At 47.7% G+C, this 19,113-nt stretch overlaps 1 pseudogene; it reads right to left on the bottom strand.

The window, feature by feature from the left end:
- LOC104663537 overlaps positions 1 to 18,592 on the bottom strand; it is a 31,027-nt pseudogene extending 12,435 nt beyond the window's left edge.
- Positions 18,593 to 19,113: the final 521 nt, after the last annotated feature.

Below are 19,113 nucleotides of genomic sequence, written 5' to 3' on the forward strand. Positions count from 1 at the left end.
TGAGGCAGGAGAATCGCTTGAACCTGGGAGGCGGAGGTTGCACTGAGTCAAGATCACGCTATTGCATTCCAACCTGGGCGACAAAAGTGAAACTCCGTCAAAAATAATAATAATAAAAATAAAAACGGCAAGGCCCTAACCTTCTAGCCTTCAGGGAGGCTGATTTGAGTGATAACTCTGGTTGTACTACACGGCTGGCCTTGCATTGATTAAACTCTTTTTTTTTTTTTTTTTTTGAGACGGAGTCTCGCTCTGTCGCCCAGGCTGGAGTGCAGTGGCCGGATCTCAGCTCACTGCAAGCTCCGCCTCCTGGGTTCACCCCATTCTCCTGCCTCAGGGCAGGTGAGTAGCTGGGACTACAGGCGCCCGCCACCGAGTAGCTGGGACTACAGGCGCCCGCCACCTCGCCCGGCTAGTTTTTTGTATTTTTTAGTAGAGACGGGGTTTCACGGTGTTAGCCAGGATGGTCTCGATCTCCTGACCTCGTGATCCACCCATCCCGGCCTCCCAAAGTACTGGGATTACAGGCTTGAGCCACTGTGCCCGGCGAATTGATTAAACTCTTATTGCAATAACAGGGTCTCAGTAGATTGGTTTCATGTGTTCAGTGGCCAGAAGAACCCACTGGGGAATTACAATAGCCAGACACCATCTCTCTAAAAAACAAACAAACAAACAAGTTATCTATGTCAATAAAAGTAAGAATAAGTTGGGCGCGGTGGCTCACCCTATAATCCCAGCACTTTGGGAGGAAAAGGCGGGCAGATCACGAGGTCAAGAGATCGAGACAATCCTGACCAACATGGTGAAACCCTGTCTCTACTGAAAATACAAAAATTAGCTGGGCTAGGGAGGTTGAGGCAGGAGAATCACTTGAACCTGGGAGGCAGAGGTTGCAGTGAGCCGAGATCATGCCACTGCACTCCAGCTCAGTGGCAGAGAGAGACTCTACCTAAAAAAAAAAGTAAGAAGAATGATTACGTCTAAGGGGTTGAGGGTCAGGGGAGGTATTGATTAGGAGGGACAAGAAAGAACCTCTGAGGTGTTGGGAAAAATCCTATCTTTTCCTGCGTGATGGTTATATGAATGTATACACATGTAAAACTTTATTGAGCTGTACACTTTACTGTATGTATGGTTTTTATGTTTGTTTTGTTTTGTTTTGTTTTTGAGACAGAGTCTTGCTCTGTTGCCCAGGCTGGAGTGCAGTGGAGTGATCTCGGCTCGCTGCAACCTCCGCATCCCAGGTTCAAGCTATTCTCCTGCCTCAGCCTCCCGAGTAGCTGAGATTACAGGTGCCCACCACTACGCCCGGCTAATTTTTTGTTTTTTTAGTAGAGACAGGGTTTCACCATGTTGGCCAGGCTGATCTTGAACGCCTAACCTTGTGATTCGCCTGCCTCAGCCTCCCAAAGTGCTGGGATTACAGGCGTGAGCCACCATGTCCAGCTTGGTTTTTTTTTTTTTTTTTGAGATGGAGTTTCGCTCTTGTTGCCCAGGCCGGAGTGCAATGGCGCGATTTTGGCTCACTGTACCCTCCGTGTCCCAGGTACAAGTGATTCTCCTGTCTCAGCCTCCCAAGTAGCTGGGATTACAGGCATGTGCCACCACGCCCGGCTAATTTTTGTATTTTTAGTAGAGATGGGGTTTCACCATGTTGGTCAGGCTAGTCTCGAACTCCTGACCTCAGATGATCCACCCGGCTTGGCCTCCCAAAGTGCTGGGATTACAGGGGTGAGCCACTGCACCCAGACTTACCTCACTTTTTTAAAAATGGAGCAAATAAAGCTAAACCGAGGTACCACTTTTTATCTGTCAGGTTGACAAAAATCCCAGTTTTGATATAGGAGTTAAGAAGAAAGCCGGGCGCGGTGGCTCAAGCCTGTAATCCCAGCACTTTGGGAGGCCGAGACGGGCGGATCACGAGGTCAGGAGATCGAGACCATCCTGGCTAACACGGTGAAACCCCGTCTCTACTAAAAATACAAAAACTAGCCGGGCGAGGTGGCGGGCGCCTGTAGTCCCAGCTACTCGGGAGGCTGAGGCAGGAGAATGGCTTAAACCCGGGAGGCGGAGCTTGCAGTGAGCTGAGATCCGGCCACTGCACTCCAGCCTGGGTGACAGAGCGAGACTCTGCCTCAAAAAAAAAAAAAAAAGAAGAAGAAGATGGCGGGGCGCAGTGACTCACGCCTGTAATCCCAGCACTTTGGGAGACCAAGGCGAGTGGATCATCTGAGGTTAGGAGTTCGAGACTAGCCTGGTCAACATGGTGAAAGCCCATCTCTACTAAAAATACAAAAATTAGCCAGACCTGGTGACACGGGCCTGTAATCCCAGCTACCTGGGAGGCTGAGGCAGGAGAATTGCAGGAACCTGGGAGGCAGAGGCTGCAGTGAGCTGAGATTGTGCTACTGCACTCCAGGCTGCGCAACAGAGCAAGATTCTGTCTTAAAATTAAAAACAAAGGCCAGGTGCAGTGGTTCACGCCTGTAATCCCAGCACTTTGGGAGGCCGAGGTGGGCGGATCATGAGGTCAGGAGATTGAGACCATCTTGGCTAACACGGTGAAACTCCATCTCTACTAAAAATAAAAAAAATTAGTGGGGGATGGTGGTGGGTGCCTGTAGTCCCAGCTACTCGGTAGGCTGAGGCAGGAGAATGGCGTGAACCCAGGAGGTGGAGCTTGCAGTGAGCCAAGATCGCGCCACTGCACTCCAGCCTGGGCAACAGAGCGAGACTCCATCTCAAAAAAAAAAAAAAAAAGAATCTACTTAGGTAAATAGTGAGGGTATGGGAGTCCTCGGTAAGGTTCTCCTTTTATTTTTATTTATTTATTTATTTGTTTGTTTATTTATTTTTTTTTTTCAGATGGAGTTTCACTCTTGTTGCCCAGGCTGGAGTGCAACAGCATGATCTCAGCTCACTGCAACCTCTGCTTCCTGGGTTCAAGCAATTTTCCTGTCTCAGCCTCCCGAGTAGCTGGGATTACAGGTGCATGCCACCACATCCAGCTAATTTTTGTATTTTTTTAGTGCAGACAGGGTTTCATCATATTGGTCAGGCTGGTCTCACACTCCTGACCTCAGGTGATCCACCCTCCTCAGCCTCCCAAAGTGCTAGGATTACAGGCGTGAGTCACTGCGCCTGGCCATTATTATTACTATTATTATTATTATTATTTTTGAGAAGGAATCCTACTCTATCACCCAGGCTGGAGTGCAGTGGCTGATCTCGGCTCCCTGCAACCTTTGCCTCCGGGTTCAAGTGATTCTCCTGCCTTAGCCTCCTGAGTAGCTGGGAGTACAGGCGCGCACCACCATGCCTGACTAATTTTTGTATTTTTAGTAGAGACGGGGTTTCACCATTTTGGTCAGGCTGGTCTTGAACTCCTGACCTCAAATGATCCACCTGCCTCGGCTTCCCAAAGTGCTGGGATTACAGGCGTGAGCCACCACGCCCGGCCTATTTACTTATTTATTTTCGAGATGGAGTCTTGCTCTGTCACCCAGGCTGAAGTGCAGTGGCAGGATCTCAGCTCACTGCAACCTCTGCCTCCCAGGTTCAAGTGATCCTCTGCCTCAGCCTCCCTAGTAGCTGGGGTTACAGGCACGCACCATCACACCTGGCTAATTTTTGTATTCTTAGCAGAAACTGGGTTTCACCATTTTGGCCATGCTGGTCTCGAACTCTTGACCTTGTGATCCACCTGCCTCGGCCTCCCAAAGTGCTGGGATTACTGGCATGAGCCACCAGGAGGATTTCCTTTTAATGAAAAGCAGCCGGGAATCATTTTCCGTTCTAACAAAGAGCAGCCTGTAAAATCGAGCTGCAGCCAGAGATGCCGGCAGTTATGCCAATCATGTTCAAAATGGCGGTTCCATCTTTCCTTCTCTTTGTCAGCCACAGTGTACAGTAAGCAGCAGATAATATGGCGCCTGCGAAGGAGAGAGTTCATTTGCGTAATAAGATTAGGGTGGGGTGGCCAACCTTCCCCTCATGCTATATAAACGTCACACCTGATTGAACCAATTTGATTTACCTACGAAAATCAGACATCACCTTCTCAAGCCTGCCTATAAAACCCGGCGAACTCTGCTGCCGGCCAGTCTTTTCCTTTGGGAAACCCCTATTTCTTGCCAGAGAGAGAGCTGTTCTCCTTTCTCTTTCTTTCTGCAGCCTCCGTCTCCCGGGTTGCAGGAGCAAATAAAGCTAAACTGAGGTATCACTAAACTCCTCCTGTGTGTGTGTGTCCTAAATTTTCTTGGTACCAGACGACGAACCTCAGATATCTACCCCAGGCAACGAAGCCACTTTAGTTTGATACTGTTGTCAAAGTTTTGGGGAATTAGTCACTATCATGCATTGCTGACGGGTGTGCAAGTTGTTAAACCCTATATAGGGTCAATTTGGAATAGATATAAAAGTAACAAATGCATATTATATCTTTTTGACTCACTAATCCCATTTCTAGGAGTTTATCTTACAGAGATATTGAATGAAACATAGATATAACACATTAGGTATAGGTATGGGATTAGACATAGCATTTATATAATAGTGAAAGATTAAAAATATGTAAATGGGCTAGGCACAGTGGCTCACGTCTGTAATCCCAGCACTTTGGGAAGCCAAGTCAGGATTGCTTGAGGCCAGGAGTTCAAGACCACCCTGGGCAAAATAAGGAGACAGTGCCTCTACAAAAAAACTAAAAAATCCCCCAGGCATGGTGGTGCATGCCTGTAGTCCCAGCTACTTCGGAGTCTGAGGCGGGAGGATCGCTTGAGCCCAGAAGTTCAAGGCTGTAGTGTGTTGTAATCATGCCACTGTACTTCAGCCTGGGTGACAGAGTGAGACCTGTCTCAAAATAAAAAGAAATAAAATAAATAAAAATAAACTTCAGATGGGCCAGGCACAGTGGCTCACGCCTGTAATCCCGGCATTTCGGGAGGCCAAGGCGGGCGGATCACGAGGTCTGGAGATCCAGACCATCCTGGCTAACACAGTGAAACCCCATCTCTACCAAAAATACAAAAAAAATTAGCAGGGCATGGTGGAGGGCCCCTGTAGTCCCAGCTACTGGGGAGGCTGAGACAGGAAAATGGCATGAACCCAGGAGGCTGAGCTTGCAGTGAGCTGATATCGTGCCACTGCACTCCAGCCTGGGCGATACAGCAAGACTCCGTCTCAAAATAAATAAATAAATAAATAAACAAACTTCATTTGATTTTGCTAGAGAAAAGATTGAACTTTTTATCTTTCTTTTTCCTCCATAAAAAACGATACTGCAGGCTGGGCACAGTGGCTTATGCCTGTAATCCCAGAACTTTGGGAGGCTGAGGCGGGCAGATCGCTTGAGCCCAGGAGTTCGAGACCAGCATGGGCAACATGAAAAAACCCCATCTTTACTAAAAATACAAAAAAAATAGCTGGGCGTGGTGGTGGGCGCCTATAATCCCAGTTACTCCGGAGGCTGAGGCAGAAGAATCGCTTGAAACGGGGAGACAGAGGTTGCAGTGAGCCGAGATCGCACCACTGCACTACAAACTGGGTAAGAGTGAGACTCTGTCCCAAAAAAAGAAAAAAGTCTAAAAATTAGACAGGGGTGTGTGCCTGCAGTCCCAGCTACTCAGGAGGCTGAGGTGAAAGGATTGCTTGAGCCTGGGTGATTGAGGCTGCAGCGAGCTATGATTATGCCACTGGACTCCAGCCTGGGGGACACAGCAAGATTCTGTCTGAAAAAGAAAGAAAATGGTATTACAAAATCATTGTTATATGAAATAACAATCAGAGTATGCAATGAGAAAAGTAGGAGTTTGAGCTGTACAGTGTCTGGCAGAAAATAAAAAAACTTTTAAAAACTTTTAAAAAGGAAAGAAGAGAAAGTAGTAGTTAATATTATAGAAGTGAGATGGGTAGTTACTAATAAAAATATCCTTCTAGATTGTGAGATGTTTGGATTTTTGTCAGGTTTTTGAAATTTGTAATTTCTTTTCACTTTCTAATTAAATATTTATTTCATAACAATTTTTTTTTTTTTTTGAGATGGACTCTGCTCTGTCACCAGGCTGGAATGCAGTGATGCGATCTCCTGTGTTCAAGCGATTCTCACATCTCAGCCTCCTGAGTAGCTGAGGTTACAGGCACACATCGCCATACCCAGATAATTTTTGTATTTTTAGTAGAGATGGGGTTTCACCATGTTGGCTAGGATGGTCTCCTTGGCCGCCTGCCTCGGCCTCCCAAAGTGCTGGGATTGTAGGCTTGAGCCACCAGGCCCAGCCTGTATTTTTTTTTTTAAAAGGGACCCACCAAACTGTGTAAACTCCAAGTCCCACAAAACCTGGATCCACCCTGGCTTGGGCCAGCTACAGAGGGACTTTGAGGAGACAGTAAAACTGTCCACTGGAGTTTTTAAATAAAACAAAACAAAAACAAAAACTGATCTCTATGTGACATATCCCTCCTTTCCCCCAAATTCTGTATGAAATATTTAGCAAAATAACTATTTTTTAACTTTAAAATTTAACAGAGAACCAGGTGGAAGAGACTTAGATTAACAGGAGCAAATGTGAGAAATTCTGCGGGGGTAGAGGGAGGAGTGTATGTGTGGCCACAAGTTCCATAATAGGTAGGGAGGTGACAAATTGCCTGCTCTCTGCACTCCTCAGGCTGCACATGGAAGATTCTGCCCCAGATAAGGAGGCAGGTTGTCAAAGGGACATGGACAAACTAGGGCAAACCCACAGGCACTCACCCAGAGTGATAAAGAGTTTGGAGTCAGAACCCGGAGCCCGGAGATTTCTTTCTTTCTCTTTCCTTTCTTTTCTTTCCTCCTTTCCTCCCTTCCTCCCTTCCTCTCTTTCTCTCTTTCTTTCTTTCTTTTTTTTTTTGTTGAGACGGAGTCTCGCTCTGTGGCCCAGGCTGGAGTGCAGTGGCCTGATCTCAGCTCACTGCAAGCTCCGCCTCCCGGGTTCACGCCATTCTCCTGCCTCAGCCTCCTGAGTAGCTGGGACTACAGGCACCCGCCACATCGCCCGGGTAGTTTTTTTTTTTTTGTATTTTTTTTTAGTAGAGACGGGGTTTCACCGTGTTAGCCAGGATGGTCTCGATCTCCTGACCTCATGATCCGCCCATCTCGGCCTCCCAAAGTGCTGGGATTACAGGCTTGAGCCACCGCGCCCGGCCTCTTTCTCTCTTTCTTTCTCTTCCTTCCTTCCTTTTTTCTTCTCTTCTCTTTTCTTTTTTCTTCCTCTCCCTTTCTTTCTCTTTTTTTTCTTTTTTTTTCTTTTCTTTCTTTCTTTCTTTTTCTTTCTTTCTTTCTTTCTTTCTTTCTTTCTTTCTTTCTTTCTTTCTTTTCTTTCTCTCTCTTTCTTTCTTTCTTTCTTTCTTTCTTTCTTTCTTTCTTTCTTTCTTTCTTTCTTTCTTTCTTTCTTCTTTCTTTCTCTCTCTCTCTCTCTCTTCCTTCCTTCCTTCCTTCCTTCCTTTCCTTTCTTTTTCTCTTTTCTTTTCCCTCCCCCTTCCTTCCTCCCTCCCTCTCTTCCTTCCTCTTTCTCTCTCTCTTTTTTTTTTTTTGATAGAGTCTCCATATTTCCCAGGCTGATCTTGAACTATTGGCTTCAAGGAATCCTCCTGCCTTGGCTTCCCAAAGCGCTGGGATTACAGGTTTGAACCACATGCCTAGCCAAAATCTTGGAGAAATGTCTCAAGAAACTACAGATGGTCTTTGACTTACTATTTTTCTTTTCTTTTTTTTTTTTTTGAAATGGAGTTTCACTCTTGTTGCCCAGGCTTCAGTGCAATGGCACGATCTCGGCTCACCTCAACCTCTGCCTCCCGGGTTCAAGCAATTCTCCTGCCTCAGTCTCCCAAATAGCTGGGATTACAGGCATGCACCACCATGCCCAGCTGATTTTGTATTTTTAGTAGAGACGGGGTTTCTCCATGTTGGTCAGGCTGGTCTTGAACTCCCGACCTCACGTGATTTGCCCGCCTCAGCCTCCCAAAGTGCTGTGATTACAGGCATGAGCAACCGTGCCTGGCTAATATTTAATTTTTAATTATTATGGATACTTGCTACTTGTACTAAATGTATTTTCAATTTATAATACTTTCAATTTAGGATGGACATATTGGGATGTAACTCCATCCCCCATAAGTCAAAGAGCATCTGTAGTGATGTTGTACTGCTGAGACTCCAAATGGAGGGGTAGGAGGGGGGCGGGCACTGTTGTTAGAATAGACAACGGACCTCTGCCTCCTTAGAAAAGACAGTGCTGGGCCTGGTGCAGTGGCTCATGGCTGTAATCGCAGCAGTTTGGGTGGTCAAGGTGAGCAAATCCCTTGAGCCCAGGAGTTCGAGACCAGCCTGGTCAACATGGCAAAACCCCATCTCTACAAAAAACACAAAAATTAGCCAGGTGTGGTGATGTGGGCCTGTAGTTTCAACTACTTGGGAGGCTGAGATGGGAGGATCACTTGAGCCCAGGAAGTGGAGGTTGCAGTGAGCCGAGAAGGCATCCCTGCACTCCAGCCACTGCACTCCAGCCTGGGTGACAGAAGGAAATCCTGTCTCAAAAAAAAAAAAAAAAAAGCCAGTGCTATGCAGGGCAGGTGGGCTCCAAAACTGGGTATTAGCCTGGGAGGGTTCTTTTTTTTTTTTTTTTTTTGAGACGGAGTCTTGCTCTGTGGCCCGGGCTGGAGTGCAGTGGCCGGATCTCAGCTCACTGCAAGCTCCGCCTCCCGGGTTCACGCCATTCTCCTGCCTCAGCCTCCCAAGTAGCTGGGACTACAGGCGCCTGCCACCTTGCCCGGCTAGTTTTTTGTATTTTTTAGTAGAGACGGGGTTTCACCATGTTAGCCAGTATGGTCTCAATCTCCTGACCTCGTGATCCGCCCGCCTCGGCCTCCCAAAGTGCTGGGATTACAGGCTTGAGCCACCACGCCCGGCCGCCTGGGAGGGTTCTTGGTCTGCCCTAGGAAAGAATTCAAGGGTGAGCCAGTGGTATTAAACTGCAACTTTTAATTGAAGCAGCAGGGTACGGCAGTAGCACAGTGCTGCTCCTTGGGGAGCACAGCTACCCCATAGGCAGTGTACCCAGAGTAGCAGCTCAAAGGCAGTTTGCAGTCATATTTATAACTCACTTTTTTGTTGTTGTTGTTGTTGTTGTTTTTTGAGATGGAGTCTTGCTCTGTCACCTGGGCTGGACTACAGTGATGAGATCTCAGCTCACTGCCTCCTGGGTTCAAGCGATTCTCCTAACTCAGCCTCTGGAGTAGCTGAGATTACAGGTGTGGACCACCACTCCCAGCTAATTTTTATATTTTTAGTAGAGATGGGGTTTTACCATGTTGGCCAGGCTGGTCTGGAACTCCTGACCTAAAGTAATCCACCCGCCTCGGACTCCCAAAGTGCTGGGATTACGGGCGTGAACCACCTCACCCAGTCTATAACTTACTTTTAATTACATACAAATTAAGAAGTGGGCTATGCAGAAATTTCTAGGAAAAGGTTGGTAATTTTCAGGCCATCAGGTTGTTGCAATGGAAAGGGGCGGAAACATCCCAGTGTTGCCATGGCAATGGTGAACGGACAGGGCACACTGTTGGGCATGTCATGGAAAGCTGCTTCTCTTCAGTCTGTTTTAGCAAGTCGTCAGCTTGGTTCTGTTTCTGAGCCCCGCCTCCGGAGTTGAGTCCTGCCCGCTACCTCTCTAGGACCATTGGAAGAAGTGGGGAGCCAGATTGGCTTTTCTACAAATGTGAAAGGCATTTATATTAAATATCTAACATCAAACAATTTATAATTAACATTGGAATGATGTTCATCAGTTTTTTTACATTTAATTTTAATTTTTTTTTTTTTGAGACAGGGTCTCACTCTGTAGCCCAGGCTGGAGTGTGGTGGCAGGATCTCAGCTCACTGCAACCTCTGCTTCCTGGGCTCAAGCAATCCTTCAATGCCAGCCTCCCTGGTAGCTGGGACTATAGGCACACGCCACCGTGCCAGGCTAAATTTTTTTTTTTTTTGAGACGGAGTTTCACTCTTGTTGCCCAGGCTGGAGTGCAATGGCGCGATCTTGGCTCACTGCAACCTCTAGCTCCTGGGTTCAAGCAATTCTCCTGTCTCAGCCTCCCGAGTAGCTGGGATTACAGGTGCCCGCCACCATGCCTGGCTAATTTTTGTATTTTTAATAGAGACGGGTTTTGCCACGTTGTCCAAGCTGGTCTCGAACTTTTGACCTCAGATGATCTGCCCACCTCGGCCTCTCAAAGTGCTGGGATTACAGCCGTGAGCCACTGTGCCCAGCCTTAATTTTTTGTATTTTTAGTAGAGACAGGATTTTGCCATGTTGCCTAAGCTGGTCTCGAACTCCTGAGCTCAAGTGATCCATCTACCTCTGCCTCCCAAAGTGCTGGGATTACAAGGGTGAGCCACCGTGCTTGGCCTTATTTTTAGTTTTTTAATTTTTTAAAAATGCGGGTTTGGCCAGGTGTGGTGGCTCATGCCTGTAATCCCAGCACTTTGGGATGCCAAAGCAGGTGGGTCACCTGAGGTCAGGAGTTTGAGACCTGCCTGGCCAACATGGTGAAACTAAAAATACAAAATTAGCCAGGTGTGGTGGCGCCCACCTGTAATCCCAGCTACTTGGGAGACTGAAGCAGGAGAATCACTTGAACCCTGGAAGCGGAGGTTGTAGTGATCTGAGATCACACCACTGCACTTCACCCTGGGCCACAGGGCAAGTCTCAAAAAAAAAAAAAAAAAAAAAAATTCAGGGTCTTGCTCTATTGCCGAGGCTGGAGTGCAGTGGCTATTCATAGGCTGGATCCCATTACTGATTAGCATGGAAATGTTGACCTACTCTGTTTTTGATGTGGGCCAGTTTACCCCTCGTAAGGTAACCTGGTGGTCTCCTGCTCCCAGGAAATCACCAGATTGATGCCCAATGTGGTGGGGACACCTGATTGCATAGTGCACTACAGCCCAGAACTTCAGCACTCAAGTGATCCTCCCGCCTCCCCACCCCAAGTAACTGGGCCTACAGGCATGTACTACCAGGCCTGGCCAAATATTAACAAATACTATACTCATAATTGTAGAGACAGGGTCTTGCCATGTTGCTTAGGCTTGTCTCAAACTCCTGGGCTTCAAGTGATCCTCCTGCCTTGGCCTCCCAACATGCTGGGATTATAGATGTAAACCACCATGCACTGCCAATAATGACTATTTTGATGTCAGAATCTTAGGTGATTTTTTTTTTTTTTTTTTGTAAGTCTGCGTCTCACTCTGTACCCAGGCTGGAGTGCAGTGGCATGATCATGGCTCACTGTAACCTTGAACTCCTGGGTTCAAGGGATCCTCCTGCCTCAGCCTATTGAATAGCTAGGACTACAGGCATGTGCCACCACACCTGGCTAATTTTTTTTTTTCCTTTATAGAGATGAGGTCTTATTATATTGCCCAGGTTGGTCTTGAACTCCTGTCCTCAAATAATCCTCTTGCCTGGGCCTTCAAAGTGTTGAGATTATGGGTGTGAGCCACCATGCCTGGTCTTTTAGGTGATTTTTCATTTCTTCTCTGTAATTCCTTTTCTAAGTGTATGTTATTTCTAGAAATAATAAGGTCACTAATCTATTTATTTATTTATTTTGAGATGGAGTCTTGCTCTGTTGCACAGGCTGGAGTGCAGTGGCACAATCTATGCTCACTGGAATCTCTGCCTCCAGGGTTCAAGCGATTCTTCTGCCTCAGCCTCCCAAGTAGCTGGGACTACAGGCTGGTGCCACCACGCCTGGCTAATTTTTGTATTCTTAGTAGAGATGGGGTTTTGCCATGTTGGCCAGGCTGGTCTCGAACTCTTGATTTCGTGATCCACCCACCTCGGCCTCCCAAAGTGCTGGGATTACAGGTGAGAGCCGCCTCACCCTGCCCAAGGTCATTAATCTTAAAAAAAAAAAAAAAAAAAAAAAAAAGAGGCTGGACCTGGTGACTCACGCCTGTAATCCCAGCACTTTGGGAGACCAAAGCGGGCGGATCACAAGGTCAAGAGTTCGAGACCAGCCCAGCCATCATGGCAAAATCGCGTCTCTACTAAGAATACAAAAATTAGCCGGGTGTGGGGGCACAAGACTATAGTCCCAGCTACTCGGGAGGCTGAGGCAGGAGAATTGCTTGAACCCGGGAGGCGGAGGTTGCAGTAAGCCAAGATTGCGCCACTGCACTCCAGCCTGGGCAACAGAGTGAGACTCAGTCTCAAAAACAAACAAACAAACAAACAACAACAAAAGAAAAACTCGACCAGGTGTGGTGGCTCACACCTGTAATCCCAGCACTTTGGGAGGCTGTGGGCAGATCACCTGAGGTCAGGAGTTCAAGACCAGCCTGGCCAACATGGCAAAACTCCATCTCTACTAAAAATACAAAAAAATTAGCCAGGCGTGGTGGTGTGCCTTGTAATCCCAGCTGCTCTGGAGCCTGAGGCAAGATAATCGCTTGAACCTCGGAGTCGGAGGTTGCAGTGAGCTGAGATCATGCCACTGCACTCCAGCTTGGGTGGCAAGAGTGGGACTCCGTCTCAGAAAAAAAAACCTCTTTTAGATACATGTGGTCTCCAAAGTTCTAATTCAGCTACTGAAATACCTCTATCGTTGCTTCTTCTCTCGATTATCACACAAGTGGATTAAGTTCATCCTGAGTTTCATGATGTGTATAAAAACTCATTCCAAGCTCAACAAAACAAAGGATCTCCCATCGAACAAGATGTGCCTTCCTGGCTGGGCCTGGTGTCTCATACCTGTAATACCTGTACTTTGCGAGGCAGAGGTGGGCAGATCACCTGCGGTCAGGAGTTCGAGACCAGCCTGAAACCTTACCGCTGCTAAAAATACAAAAGTTAGCCAGGCATGGTGGCGGGTGTTGTAATCACAGCTATTGGGGAGGCTGAGGCAGGAGAGTCACTTGAACCCAGAAGGTGGAGGTTGCAGTGAGCCAAGATTGCACCACTGCACTCCAGCCTGGGTGACAGAGTGAGACTCTTATCTCAAAAACACAAAGACAGGCCGGGCTCGGTGGCTCATGCCTGTAATCCCAGCACTTTGGGAGGCTAAGGTGGGTGGATCACCTGAGGTCAGAAGTTCAAGGTCAACCTGACGAACATAGTAAAACCCCATCTCTACTAAAAATACAAAATTAACTGGGCGTGTTGGCGGATGCCTGTAGTCCCAGCTCCTCGGGGGGGCTGACGCAGAAGAATTGCTTGAACTTGGGAGGCGGAGGTTACAGTGAGCCAAGATCTCACCACTGCACTCCAGCCTGGGCGACAGAGCAAAACCCTGTCTCAAACAAACAAACAAATGAAACCCAAAGAAACAAACAAAAAACAAAAAAAGGTGCACCTTCCTTAGATGGCAGTTTCAGGGTCAAGCCCCCTTTTCCACAAATAAAATGAGCTTCTGTTCCCTCAAAAGGAATTGTGATGATTGAAACGTTTCCATCTTCTTCTTCTTCTTCTTTTTTTTTTCTTTTTTTAGATGGAGTCTTTCTCTGTCGTCCAGGCCAGAGTGCAGTGGCACGATCTTGGCTCACTGCAACCTCTGCCTCCCGGTTTCAAGCAATCCTTGTGCCTCAGCCTCCCGAGTAGCTACAATTACAGGTGCCTGCCATCACGCCTAGCTAATCTTTTTGTATTTTTAGTAGAGACAGGGTTTCACCATGTTGGTCAGGCTGGTCTTGAACTCCTGACCTTGGGATCTGCCCACCTTGGCCTCCCAAAGTGTTAGGATTACAGTTGTGAGCCACAGCGCCCAGTCAATTTTTTTTTTTTTTTTTTGAGAAGGAGTTTTCCTCTTGTTGCCTGGTCTGGAGTGCAATGACGCGATCTTAGCTCACCACAACCTCTGCCGCCCGAGTTCAAGTGATTCTCCTGCCTCAGCCTCCTGAGTCGCTGGGATTACAGGCACGCGCCACCATGGCCAGGTAATTTTTGTATTTTTAGTAGAGATGGGTTTCACCATGTTGGTCAGGCTGGTCTCGAACTCCCAACCTCAAGAGATCCACCCGCCTTGGCCTCCCAAAGTGCTGGGATTACAGGCGTGAGCCATCGCGCCTGGCTGAAGATCATGGATATTTTTAAAAGGATTTCAGACCTGGATAAGCAGTTAGATTGCATAATCTGTACTTTTTCTTTTTCTTTCTTTTCTTTTTTTTTTTTTTTTTTTTTGAGACAGAGTTGCCCTCTTGCCCAGGCTGGAGTGCAATGGCGCTATCTCGGCTCACTGCAACCTCTGCCTCCCGGGTTCAAATGATTCTCCTGCCTTAGCCTCCCCAGTAGCTGGGATTACAGGCATGTGCCACCATGCCTGGCTAATTTTTTTTTTTTTTGTATTTTTAGTAGAGACAGAGTTTCTCCATGTTGGTCAGGCTGGTCTCAAATTCCTGACCTCAGGTGATCCACCTACCTTGGCGTCCTAAAATGCTGGGATTACAAGCATGAGCCATCATGCCCGGCCTAATCTGTACTTTTTCTAATACAAAGATTTTTAGATCTTACTAATATCTCTCATTAAGGGGTTCGATCAGGTGCTGCATTTCACTTTCAACTATTCTCCAGAAATAAGCAACGCCTTAAATCTAGCATTATGGGCCAGGTGCATTGGCTCACACCTGTAATCCCAGTACTTTGGGAGGCCAAGGCAAGATCACTTGAGGCCAGGAGTTTGAGTCAACCCTTGGCATCACAGTGAAACTTTGTCCCTACTAAACATTTTCAAAAATTAGCTGGGAGCCAGGCATGGTGGCTCACGCCTGTAATTCTAGCACTTTGGGAGGCCAAAGTAGGTGGATCAACTGAAGTCAGACCAGCCTGGCCAACATGGCGAAACCCCATCTCTACTAAAAATACAAAAATAAAATACAAAAATTAGGCCAGGCGTGGCGGCTCATGCCTGTAATCCCAGCACTCTGGGAGGCCAAGGCAGGCGGATCACGAGGTCAGGAGCTTGAGACCAGCCTGACCAACATGGTGAAACCCTGCCTCTACTAAAAATACAAAAATTAGAGGCCGAGCACAGTGGCTCATGCCTGTAATCCCAGCACTTTGGGAGGCCGAGGCAGGCAGATCATGAGGTCAGGAGATGGAGACCATCCCGGCTAACATGGTGAAACCCCGTCTCTACTAAAAATACAAAAAACTAGCTGGGTGTGGTGGCGGGCACCTGTAATCCCAACTACTCAGGAGACTGAGGCAGGAGAATGGCGTGAACCTGGGAGGCAGAGCTTGAAGTGAGCCGAGATTGCGCCACTACACTCCAGCCCAGGTGACAGAGCGAGACTCTGTTTCAAAAAAAAAAAAAACAAAAAACAAAAAAACAAAAAGTAGCCGGTCATTACACGCACCTGTAATCCCAGCTACTCAGGAGGCTGAGGCAGGAGAATTACTTGAACCCGGGAGGCAGAGGTTGCAGTGAGCCAAGATCACGCCGTTGCACTCCAGCCTGGGCAACAGTGAGACTCCGTCTCAATAATAATAATCATCATCATCACCATCATCATCATCATCATCATCATCATCATCTAATTAAAAATACAAAAATTAGCCAGGCTTGGTGGCAGGCACCTGAAATCCTAGCTACTTGGGAGGCTGAGGCAGGAGAATCGCTTCAACCTGGGAGGCGGAGGCTGCAGTGAGCTGAGATAATGCCATTGCACTCCAGCCTGGGTAACGGAGTGAGACTTCATCTCCAAAAAAGAACAAAAGAATTAGCTGGTGGGGGTGGTGTGCTTCTGTAGGCCTAGCTACTCAGGAGGCTGAGGTAGATGAATCACTTCACCCCAGGAGTTCCGGGTTGCAGTGAGCTATAATTGCTCCACTGCACTCTAGCCCAGCCTAGGAGACAAAGTGAAACTCTGTCTCAAAAAAAAAAAAAAAAAAAAAATCTAGCCTTATGGTTTGTATAATGTTGACTCTTAATCATACCAACAAACACTTACCTAATTGTTATTACCTGCCAGTGTTCTGAGGATGTAACAGGAATTATTAAGTCATGTAATTCTCAAAACATACCTATGAAGTAGGTTTTATGATCATTACTGAGTTACAGAATAGAAAACTGAGGGCAGAGGGAAGTTGAGTAGTTTGCACAAGGTTACATTGATTATGAGTAACAGAGCTGGGATCTAAATCCAGGCAGGCTATCTCCAGAGTCCAGTCTCTTATCCAACTTTGCACTGCCTCTCATTTGATAGAGGAGTGTTATTGTGCCAGTTTTGAACACTGAGATCTGCATGGTATTTTGGCCTAGTTTTAGCCTGCCTGAAGTTTAGTGGGCTGACCTGATCATTGGACATGCAATAGCCAAGGCATACCATATGTAGTCCACATTTGGAAGCCAAAGGCAGATAGTCATGCTGGGATGATTGCATCAGTTTCAGACAGGGTGCCACTGTCATCAACAGATGTGCCTGATTATGGAATCTTCCCTTTGGAAAGGTTCTTAAAGGGCAACCAGCCTATCCTCTGACTCACTGGTGCCAGTGGATGTGGTACGGAAGTAGGTGGCTGGGGTCTTTTCCTATCTGGACTCTCTCACTACTTCTCTAACCTTGGTCTGAAGTACAGTCAAGCAGGTTTTTTGCCACCACCTCCCCTGTTCCTGGTAGAATGCAGTCTGGGAGCAGGCACGGGATGTGGGCTCATCTTCCTCCAGAGTGTTCTCTCCTGGCTTTGTGCAACACCAAATTCATCCTCATCCCGACCCTTCATGTTGGTGGTAAACACCTCACCTGGAATCTTACTTGCGTTCCAACCCAAAGAGATTAAATCTCCCTGGACAGTATTCTTCTTTATACATAAATGGTTAATTAATTTATTTTTATAGCTCCTGCAATTTAATTAAAAAATTGACTTTCAGTCTGCAAAACTGGCCTCTGCTTAATTAGATTCCACGGATCTGTCCTGAAAGGTATAAATCTTTTAAAAAAATAATTGTTACTAAATATACTGCTATGATAAATAAATTACTCAAACCCTTTGACGTAGAGAAAAGAGCGGGTGGGGGAGGAGGTCATTTGTCTGTTTCTGTCAGCTCCATTTTTGTTCCAGGCCCTGGCCTTGTTCGGGGCTGGCTGGGCGGGGGTTCCCTCTGCACAGCCTCCAGCTGGCCCTTCCACCCGCCTGCTGAGCTGCCTTCTCAGCCCGCCCCACTCTTCCAGGGGCGTCACGTGGGCTGATGAGATAATGTATGTGAAAGCCGGTGTCAACTGCAAGGCATAATTGAATGCCAATTATTATTGTTATTCTTACCATACTCTGGGGAACCCTGTGGCCCCCATCCCTCCCAAACGTACTAGGCGGGACAGCCCGGGAAACTGAGAGGCTAGACTGCCCCTCCCATGTGGGCGGAGGTTCCTGGCACAAGACGGTCTCCCCGGCCTGCGGGGAGGGCTTTATTGCTACCCTCCTGCCCCCTCACGAATGGCTTTCCCAGTTCTTCCTGGCTTCAGGGGCCTTCCTCCGGAAGGAAATCTCCTTAGTTCCAGTGAAAGTTCTCGGGCAGCTGAAATTATCGACTCCTTAGGCCCCTCCTCACCTCCGCCGCACAGCCCCTTCCCCTCCCGGTGCCCACAGTGGAGCCAGGCTGCCCCGGAAGGATCTGACCGGCAATTTCCTAGAATTGTGCTTCTGGAGCTCCTCAGTCGTCCACTCCCTGTCCCTCTTCCCCACCTCATTTAAGACTCCTCTCCCCAGAGCCCAACTCCCGTAGCTGTCCCAGCTCCACCCTGATCTAACTTTCTAGGCCTCACAGCTCTCTTTATCATAGCCAGTCTCTTCAGGGGCTGTCTACTACCCTTGTGCAGGGGAACTGGGGCACGGGAGGCTACAGGGCCACCAGGGCCCATCAGGAAGTTCAGTAGCTGTGGTTGACAGGACAGCAACTCTTGGTTAGGCCTTCCCACTGCTGTTCATCCGTGGCTTGGCTGGTGAGAGGAGTAAACCATGTCTGCTCCCTCTCCCAATAAATTGAGCCTGACTGGGGCCAAAAAGGGTGGGTGGGAAGCACAAAACGAAGAGTCACTGGACAGGAGGTGAGCAATTTGTCCTTTCTTCATCCCAAACTGCCAGCTGTGTACCAGGGAGTAGTGCCACGCCAGACCTCCAAGCTCCCAGTGGCCACCCTACGTCCAGGTCCTACAGGGTGGACTCCAGGAAGAGGCCTGGGAGGTCAGGGTAGAGGCCTGCCTGCACTTGATGGATGGTCCTGAAGAAATGTCTGGCACTTTCCTCCCCCATGGGGGCGGTGGAGCTGCAGCCACCTCTCCCCCGCATTCCTGCCTGCCTGCCTCGGAAGGAGGGGGTGAGGTGTGGGTCCAGCAAGGAAACCAGGGCTCCTGGCTGAGCTGAGAGGCATTTTGCAAACTATGACTCACATTTGTCTACACTGACACGGGGAATGGAGGAGTAGGTGGACAATCCCTAAATTTCACCTGGGTTGAAAGGCTCCATATGTTCCCACCCGACTCCCACTTCCTCCCCAGCTCCCAGGACTCTCCATTCAGTCCATACTAATTATCTGATTCCTACCGTATGCCAGCCATTGAGTAACATAACAGTTCTCAAGGTGTGGTCCACAAATCCTGGGAGTCCCCAATATTTTTTCAGGGCATAGATGAGGTCAAACGATTTTCATAATAATTCTAATACGTTATTTGCCCTTTTGACAGAGTTGACACATTGCATGGAAGTGCAAAAGCAATGGGGGCAAAACTGCTGTGGCTTTACATAAATCAAGGCAGTGGCACCCAATTAGTATTGAATGCATTCTTCACCACTGCACATTGAAAAGGCTGGTTTCACATAAGAATGTTCTTGATAAAGCCGTCAAAAATTATTAACATGTAATGGGTTTATTGTTGTTATCTTATATGAGTTAATAAATAAGGATTTGTGGCCGGGCGCAGTGGCTCACACTTGTAATCCCAGCACTTTGGGAGGCCGAGGCAGGCGGATCACGAGGTCAGGAGATCGAGTCCATCCTGGCTAACACGGTGAAACCCCATCTCTACTAAAAATACAAAAAATTAGCCTGGCATGGTGGCGTGCACCTGTAGTCCTAGCT

Source organism: Rhinopithecus roxellana, chromosome 8 (genome assembly GCF_007565055.1).
Source record: "Rhinopithecus roxellana isolate Shanxi Qingling chromosome 8, ASM756505v1, whole genome shotgun sequence".
NCBI classification, from domain to species: Eukaryota; Metazoa; Chordata; class Mammalia; order Primates; family Cercopithecidae; genus Rhinopithecus; species Rhinopithecus roxellana.